The 9,702-nt window shown below is 41.7% G+C and overlaps 1 protein-coding gene across 2 annotated transcripts in view; it reads right to left on the minus strand.

Moving 5' to 3' along the window:
- Positions 1 to 5,046, minus strand: part of cxxc5a (CXXC finger protein 5a) — a 30,878-nt gene extending 25,832 nt beyond the window's left edge. Inside the window, exon 1 of one of the 2 annotated variants that reach the window (XM_083784040.1) lies at positions 4,481 to 5,046. The gene's annotated coding sequence lies outside the window, so the exon portion shown is untranslated. Of the gene's footprint in view, positions 1 to 4,229; positions 4,377 to 4,480 lie in introns of those variants that run through there. The other variant, XM_083784041.1, reaches the window with a different exon arrangement.
- Between the last annotated feature and the right edge of the window lie 4,656 nt (positions 5,047 to 9,702).

Here is a 9,702-nt window from a genome sequence, read left to right on the forward strand (position 1 = left end):
CATACAAGGTCTCTACCCGACAGCACGATATGTAGCTCATAATTCACACCATGTGCATCTCAGCCAGTGGTCATTATTCAGACCAGCTCATTCTAACAGAACGGCTCTGCACTCCGGTCAGAATGTGAATCAGATTTATTCACCGCCTGCACATAATGGGGATACATACATTTACTGGGTGGGAACATGTCGTGGTGTGCACATCTGCACATTACTATGTAAATACAAACAACATGAGTTTCAGATGAACAGTGACAAATTTATGTCAACACACATTTTACTTTTATTCTGCATGAGTAATATCTATGTCAAACAGCATACCTTCCATGCCTTAAGTTCTTCCTTGTATAACTACATATATTTATAATATAATTCCTACATATAACCTCACACAGTACAATCCAAGACTGCAGACTATAGTCATTCATTGTTCTCTTTGATATAGGATATCACAACTGTGTCATATTTAGACGTATACATGTACCGGTATTTTAATAAAACGTTATTTTTAACCAATTTGTATGATATGTTAATACTATATAGCAGTGATTTTCAACCTGTGGTCCAGGGACCACCAGTGGTCCTTGAGGAGGGCCCAGATGGTCCCCAGCTAAAGGATGGAGTTGTTAACCAAATAGATAGATCTTTAACTCTTAAATGTAAAATGAAACCAAATGTAACCTAGCTTGCAGTTCCATTTGGTTTCATTTTTACGCTCTCCAGAGTTAAATTATTGTTAAAGATCTGCATTACTTAATTTACAAGTACTGTACATATTAGAGAATGTAGAAGAATTGTACAGCATGGAATTGTGGACAAAATCTTATCCAACAATAACAAAATATTCATACATTTTGTGTCTGAGAGGATACATTTCATCAAATGGTGGTTCGTGGCTCAAATGCAGAATAAATAATGGGCCTTGAAATTAAAATGGTTGAAAACCACGGGATCCGCACGTAATTCTGACGGAGCATTAGTCTGTCATGCGTCCCGCATGTCGGACATGCGCTGCTCCCGTGCTTGCGGTTCGAGGTGGGTTGTCGTTTGTGGACCAATGACTAGTCTGAACTAAGTACTGCACCCGAAAACCACTGCCATCTCTGGTGGTTGAAGGTGGTCTCCCTACTCTTCCCCTGGTGTCAGGTAGGACACACCTACTGATTGACCAGCAGTAGCCTACTGGCATGAAGCTCATAAACACAATTACAGGGATTGCTTGAAGAAAACTGCCCAAAACAGAGTTCGATGGCGGGGTGTGATTGCGGCCCTATGCTCCATCTACGTAGGTCGTAGGAGCATAAGTCAAGTAAGTCAAGGCATTGCCTCTAGTAGAAATGTGGTCTCTCATGCGGAAATCTTAAGATTGCAGAAGATCTGTTGATGTTGTCTTTCATTAACAATGAATGTTTGAACATGCAGCTAGACATGCTAACACCATCATAAACAAGGCACCTTTGTGTATGGCACACACTAGGGATCTAATTTTCCCTTTACTTGTTGCTAAGCATATGCAGGCCTATACATCATTTCAACATATCTGTATTATTAAGATTTTGTTAAACAATCCTTTCATGTAATCGATTGAAGTGTAGGTTTAATCAAGACAATTATAAATACATCATTGTCAAATAAACATAATTATGATCTTGGCTATGCTGCTGCTGACCTAGTCTTGTTGGATATTTGTGGATGTGACTTTAAATGGGCCAGACCTAGCCTATGATGTCATAGAAAGAGACTGCCCTTTAACCTACAGCACAACAACAACAACAACAGGGTCTGGATCTGAGGTGGGTCTGAGAGTATTCTGACCATACTGGCAGGACTGATCATCACAAACATTACTTATGATTTGTCACAAAATAGCGTATTACACATTGCACTACTGTCGCTATATATAGGTTCACATTTACTGCCAAGAAGAGTTTCTGATAATTTGCTTGAATTGAATATGATAGTCCATTATGTCTTAGTTACAATAAAGATGAAATGTAATATGATCATAACTCCATGATTGTGTCTTAACACAATGACGTATAGTCAGGCCTATACACCTAAAAGATAAGTAAGTGAAATTCAAAGGCAACAAAACAAAGAATGTCTGAATTTGTTTAAAATTTGATTTAGGCTGTATACGTGCTACTTAATTCTTAAATTATATGAAACGTCACAATACGCCATTTGACAATCTGACCTTTGCAAATAAATGGTAGGCTATTTCATTTTGATTGTGTATCATATCAATGATTTGTTTGAGCAGCTGTAAATGTCCTTTGCACTCTCTAGCCTGCACTTGATAGCCTGTTTGAAAACCTGTCAGTGCAATGTGGCTGCTAACCAAAACATCACACGTTCAAGTTCACAGCACGAGCGTAAATCATGACAACACATTTTCGTCATAATTAAAGTACAAATGTGTACACAGATTGGTATTTTCATATTCAACTGATTATTGACAACCAACAGTTTATTGACTGAAAAAGTATAGCCTTCAACCACAAGATATACTGCACCTCATATATGCTAACTTCACTCATTATTAAAGCACATTTATCCATTTAGCTTGGGGCTGTCCGCGCCTGATAATCTTGAATTTACAAAATGTCCCTCATAAATAAATATAGGTTGCAGTGTTTACACAGTCAATTTAAACGTGGCCTAATTAAAACGGTATAGGAAAGAAAATCGACTATCACAAGCCTACTTCAACTAATTATAAGAAGGATTTCAGATACAGTGACGCAAACAGACTTAATCGTTAAGTAATTAGCCTACCCGCTGTTAATTCGATACATTTGTCTGATGGGCGGTTTAAACAAACTCTGGAACAAACTTTCCCGTCGCTGACATCATTTCACCCCGAATGCAGGTGCCCGCCGGGGCCATGCAGCCAAGATTCGAAATGGTGGGAGAGAGATTCTAATGCGCTCTAATTTCCGACAGGTTTGTGAGACGCCAAACCTGCGTGGTCGGCTCTCCAGAGAAAGAACACGGCCGATTTACTGTATTAGTTCCAAGTAACGCAGGATGGAAATGCAATCTTTCCCCTCCGGCCGTGTAGCCTGCGGACTCTCACTTGTCTCTGCTACATTCCCCACTCCTCCCACCTCCTATCGACTATCGCACAAACACACGCATGCACGCACGGCTCACGCACACGAACACGCACGGATACATAGATAGGCTGCTGCTGCTGCCCACACACGCACACACCATGCACGCACAGTGGAAGTTTAAAGCCTGGCGACGGTAATTAGGCTTAAGGCTTCGCTTCACCACTGCACTGTCCGCCGCCTGCTGCGCTCCTCCGTATAGCCCTAATTAGGCAAACATAAAGTTGGACGGAAAAACAATCCCGCTATGCACTCATTTGTGACTTTATACATTTTCAAACAATAGGAGACACAATAGGAGACACCGGTGGATGATTGCGAGAAGATGTGAAATCTCGGAAACCAACCTTTTTTTTTTCTTTTTTAAGGATATAACAACATCTTAGAAAACAAGCAGAAATAATTGACCTTTAACAATTAGATCTCTGGTCAGACTCTGATCGCAGCTGCTCTTGAGTATATAGCCCGTAAGCCTATACCTTCTCGATCAGCACTATGTTTTTGAGAATGAGCCAGACAGTCAGTGATTTGTTTCTTTCTAAAGGTGGTGCTTTTATCCTAGTGTGTGTGTGTGTGTGTGTGTGTGTGTGTGTGTGTGTGTGTGTGTGTGTGTGTGTGTGTGTGTGTGTGTGTGTGTGTGTGTGTGGGAGGGAGATGTTTACGGTAAAGGCGAGATATACAAATAAAAGTTTCAAATAAACAGAATAGGCAACAGAACAGCAACACCATCTGTCGTCCCGCATGCATGCAGGCATTCCAGATCGCCCATAAGCATCACCAGAAATAAATAGCCTACAAAGTGTTATTTATTGAGAGTGTCAAGTTCAGTGTACATCGCACGTCATTAACAGCTGATTCACAGATTGACACTTGGAAATGTGGAGGAGGCAAAGTGCCTCACAAAAAGCTCTGAACAAAACAATATCTATCCACACTGTCACCGAATATATATACGCTAGCAACGACTTATAAAATAATGGGAAAAATTCATTTTAGAGAAAGAATAACGGTATATTGTCCCTTTACATAATGGAGTGGTTTACATTACATGTGCCACCGCGCTTCTAACTCAAATTCAAATATTATATAGAAGTAAGTAAGTATACAAAATACCTTTTGTCTAGACTCACTGATCTAAGACCACCGTATATCTGCGGTAGCAGCGTATGATCTGCAGCCGCACATTGGAGGCTATTACAGAAGAGCCATTCTATTCCTCACTGCACACAACACAACTTGATCCTTTAAGAAGATGACATCCCAACTTTCAGCAGACTTCAACAAAGTATGATCCCCCCCTCCCCTCCCCTCCCTTCGATGTATCTGCATATTTGCAAACACGGGCCCATTTTATTCGCACCTACCACAGCATAGTATCCGAGCGGAGGGGAGGGAGGGCTCCCAGTCCAAGCGGTCCGTCTCTCTCTCTCTAGCCTGTACCGCACAGACTGGTGGTGACAACAAAAAAGCCAAGGGGGGGAAAAAAGCTTAGTCTCCGATAACTAAGCTCGCGGAAGTGCTTGTCCGTTAAGGACAAGTGGAGAAAAATCACCGTAAATTATTGAAAAAGGTACTTTCTTCAGAAGCTGAACGCGTGGGTTCCACAGCTTCTCGATCCTATAGCAATCCCACCTCTACATCCCCGCTCGCTGAGAGGAACATGCAAACACATTTCATAGATTTTTGGAGCTTCGCGGAAAAACCGAACTGGACTTTGTGCGGCGCATGATAGACGAGGGGAAATGTCACGCCGAAACGTCCCAATACAGGTGGAAATATCCTGTTCGTTGCAAATGAAGACATGGTGATTTTAGAATGTGTGTTGGTCGCCACGGGGTGTGTCAGGTTGTCTGATATTACAAGTTTTAACCAATGAAATTATGCCTGAAAGGCAGTAGCAGCAGCAGCACTGTTCCTATCAATAGGCTACAGGCTGCACGAGCAGCAGCACAGTAGCCCCCTCTCTCTCTCTCTCTCTCTCTCTCTCACACACACACACACACACGCACACACACGCACGCACACACACACACACACACACACACACACTATCTCTCTCTAAGTCTCTCTTATGTGTATAAGTTGACATGTTGTCATACCCCTTTAAGCTTAAACTTTTTTTATTAACATAATCATTTAGGAAGAATTGGCTTACATATAGATATACCACAGAACTTAAGCATTAATGGTGACATGTCTCAGAGATTAGAGCAACAAAAAAGACTGGAGACTATAGGAGAACAATGATCTCATCTGAGTATAAAGTAATATGGTTATTATTATTTATAAGCGAACTGCTATCAACGTGACGTTAGGCTGTTAAACATGTCCCTGCTTCATTGTCCTGGGTCGACTGGACTGTAAATTAAATCCACTATACTATAGCCTACTATATTAGGTTAATGTGTAAAATGTGCTGTTTTTGTATACATAATAATACAGTTGATAAGCTTGCATTGCTTCTGAGCGCGCAGGAGTGCTGGTCAATCTATGATGGTCGCGCGCTCCTCCTCTCACGCAGCCCCAGAGTCCACTCCACCTCTTTCGAATGTCCTGTCTGCTGGCAGGCGGCCAACCGAAGTGTGTGGAAATGACACCGCCAGGGCGGCAGAGATTTTCCTTCATTTCTCTCCTTCCCGATCGCAGACTGGCTGACATTGGCTAGAAAGTGGAGCAGCTCGTCAGGGACAATCAATGCGAATCGATCGAGCCGTGCGGTTGAGGCTCCGAGCTGGAAAACATCGCGGCAGCTCGACAGAGAGAGAGAGGGGGAGAGGGGAGGGGATGTTGTTCAACCAACAGTGCCAGTAGCCAGCAGACCTCCCTGCACACACAAATACTGAACTCATACAGGCACAGCGCAATTACGCAGGGATTTTGTTTGCCAAACGCCTATCAAACGGAACCCAATCAAAAACAAAAACCTGGCAACTAGTTGCATGTGTCAAAAAACTACTATGCGATACTGGCTGAAAAAGGATACTAAATTAAAAGACAACAACACAATTTAATCACAAACCAACAGAAGTATTGTTTTTGATCAGTGTGGATGCATGCGTATTGCATGTTTTTTTCTGCAACACAACTGAATGCGTGGCCACTGACACCTGCGGGAATAAGAAATATCAATTCAAAACATAAAAATAAAATAAAAACAAATAAAACGTTAATGAGCATTTCAATATTGATCTTTCAACTTCAATTTGCTGTTGTTTTATTGTTTTTTTGGGGTTTTTCTTTACATATTTTACAGATATTTTTGTATTAATCTCCAATTTAATTAAAAAAAATGGTGTTAGCATGGCTGTGATTTGTTAAGACAAAAGTTGACTAGTTGAACTAGTCTAGTTCAATTTATCCAATATTTTTAGGCTGAAAGCATGGGAGAGGTCAGATGTGTCATGTGTGTTAAATTTGACAGTGCAAATGAGATTGAATTAAATAAACACAATTACACACGCGCACAGACAGGACTGATTCCTGGGACGTTTTCCCATTACTGGCCATTAATACAAGCCATGCACTTTGATGTCAACTCATTCCAGAATTTAAATATCCCTCATTTGAAGTTGGACCAATTTCAAGATGAGATGTTATGGGGCATAATTAGCTTGTGTGGTCACATCTCACATGCATGGTGTGTTGGTGAATAGAGGGGTTGCAGTTTCAGCCAGGGCGAGGTGAAAGAGAATGCCGTGCTGCTGACTGGCCATCTGTAAAGTCCAGCATGTGGATGGATACCGGGTAATGGGTATATGGGCATGGGGGCAGAAACTGCAGCTATTGTCCTGAAACATTCTGAAACATGCTATTACTTTGTTACACAGAATCCTGAGTGGTAATTTAACGCTGAGTGCACAAATGGTTCGATTGGTACAGTTAAATTACCACTTGAAATATTACTGTATAAGTTATTGTTTTGAGAATTAAGTGTCAGTGGTAGGCATTGCAGATACATCAGTAATTCAGTATAGGTTTTAAAATACCTTCTCATTCTTATACTTAATGTTAATTCTTAACACTTGCAGTAAGACAAAACTAAAATGACTCCAATGCACTCGATCTAAAGCTCAACATCAAAGCTTTATGTGTGTTTATTAAGTCTGGAGGTTTTTCCCCTTTTTGAGCCAAAGCAGTCAAAGTGCACCTTCCAATAATTAACAAGCCTTGAACACGTACCGTCCCATTCACTATTCTAACTTATAGTATAAGACACTTGACATTTGAAATGTCAACTCACTGCATTGCACTACTACATTCATTCTTTACACCTTTGATGCTTTTACATCGTCTTTATTCTAATTCAGACATGCACAGAAAAAGCATACCAGTGGTTCTCAAAGATAACATTTTCAAAGGACCCCCATATTGATATATATGGCCAGCATTTGATTTTTTTTTTCTTTCTTTGCCAGGGACCCCCATAAGTGAAGATGTTTAAAAAATAGCAGATCTAAGCTTATAAAGTGTTACGGCGTGTTTGTGTGTGTGTGTGTGTGTGTGTGTGTGTGTGTGTGTGTGTGTGTGTGTGTGTGTGTGTGTGTGTGTGTGTGTGTGTGTGTGTGAACTTGTAGATTGGCTTTTCGAATAGCTGAAAAGTAAAACAAGGCTTAAAACGGTTCCTCATTTTTCTAGGGACACCCTTGGAACTCCCTCAAGGACCCAGCTGGGGGTCCCCGAACCCCACTTTGAGAACCACTGACTTATACCATATGTAGGACACTCTTTGGTTTATGATACAATCTAGTGGGGAGGTGACCTCAGAAAGTCTCACAGGACTCACAAGGCAACCACTGTTTGTGTGTGTGTGTGTGTGTGTGTGTGTGTGTGTGTGTGTGTGTGTGTGTGTGTGTGTGTGTGTGTGTGTGTGTGTGTGTGTGTGTGTGTGTGTGTGTGTGTGTGTGTGGTTATGTGTGTGTGGGAGGAGGCAATTATCTTCTTTCCCTTTTCTCACAATTTAGTCATTTAGTCATTGTTAGTTTCTTGTTACTGCAGACTCCCATACAGCTAGTCCTATAGGGACGTGTCTCCTCCAATATGCGTAGCATCAAGGCTGCTTCTATTCACCAGACAGTGACCATCAGGTACATGCTATTCAGCCTATCGTTCCCCACTGAACAGAGTCGCTGTATAGGAGTCGCTAGGGCAGCAACCGAGATCACCCTCCCAGCCTTCCTACCCATGAAAAAAATAATAATACATACAAATTGTATAGTCGTATAGATGCTCGTCCAAGCCAGATGCACCACGGAGGATTTGAACCCCCTGCAACCAAGGGGTTTTCTAAAGAGGTTTATTATATTTCCATGTTTCATAAATGGTGAAGTGCAATATGAAAATATGTTATCACAATCCTAAGTGGTTCCCTTGCCTTACATTGTAAGTTTAGTCAACACAGGTACCTATTTAACTGGATGCAAACAGAGGTAAAATAACAATAATAATCACTTCTTCTGTCTCTGTTTGTCTTTGAACCCATGCTGCAGTTTTATCCTGGTGTGTATAGAAACCAGCCAAAGCTGTCAGTCGATCTGTCACGCCACCATATATGGACATCAGCCCGTCACGCCTTGTGACACATCACGCCACCATATATGGCCATCAGTCCGTCACACCTCGTGACACGCTGCATATATGGCCGTCTCCATATGAAGATCATGACACTGACCTCATCAAATCAATTCCCTGGAGGGTTCCAGGGAATACATGGAGAAGACTGGATCTGGAGCCGGCCAGAAACTCTCCATCTGACCTCAAACCTCCATCCCTTAGATCTCCATATATGGTGCTGACCTGTTCGGACATTCCATATGTTGATGCTTCCCCACCTGTCCTTCCTCTTCGATGTCTCCTCTTTGACTGATACCTGTCCATTCAAATTTTAGATGGGCCCCAGGCCTGCCCCAAAGTTATTAGTGTAGCCGCGCCCGGCAGCTGGCGAAAACTAAAGTTCTCAACAGGCCCAGAAATTAAGGCCCGGCCCTACCTGGGCCCTCATCAAACCCTGTACACTCAAGACACTGCCCCCGCTGCCACCCTTAGATCTCCATATATGGAGCTGACCTGTTCTGACATTCCATATGTTGATCTGACCCCATCAAACCCTAGTACACTCAAGACACACTCCATATATGGCCAGTACAGAATTCATTCAATATATTGATCTGACCCCCCATGCCAAAAGCGCCAGCGCTCGCCCAGCAGTCTGCCGTCACCCAGGCGGATGCGTGCACAATGTAGATGCTCATTTTATATAAAGGCCACATATGAACATGCAGAAAGCAATTCCATAATCAATAATTACTTGTAGAAGTATATTTCAACTGTGTTATACGGTATAATGATTTGACGTGGTAATTAATCATTTATAACCAAATTCCTCCTAATTTGGTCATTGATAATAAAACTGGTCTGAATAATGTAACAATTTCATGGTTTTAAAGGCAGATTTAGATGTGCGTCTGCTGTTGTTGTTTTTACATAATTCAGATTAGTTTTTAGTTTTCAGATTTCTAGCCCTACAATTCCCACACCAACCACATTATTTCTCCCTGCTCTGAGGACATGTAAACATTCCTCATCTTTG

This window comes from Protomyctophum parallelum, assembly GCF_964188405.1.
Source record: "Protomyctophum parallelum genome assembly, chromosome: 1".
Lineage (NCBI taxonomy): Eukaryota > Metazoa > Chordata > Actinopteri > Myctophiformes > Myctophidae > Protomyctophum > Protomyctophum parallelum.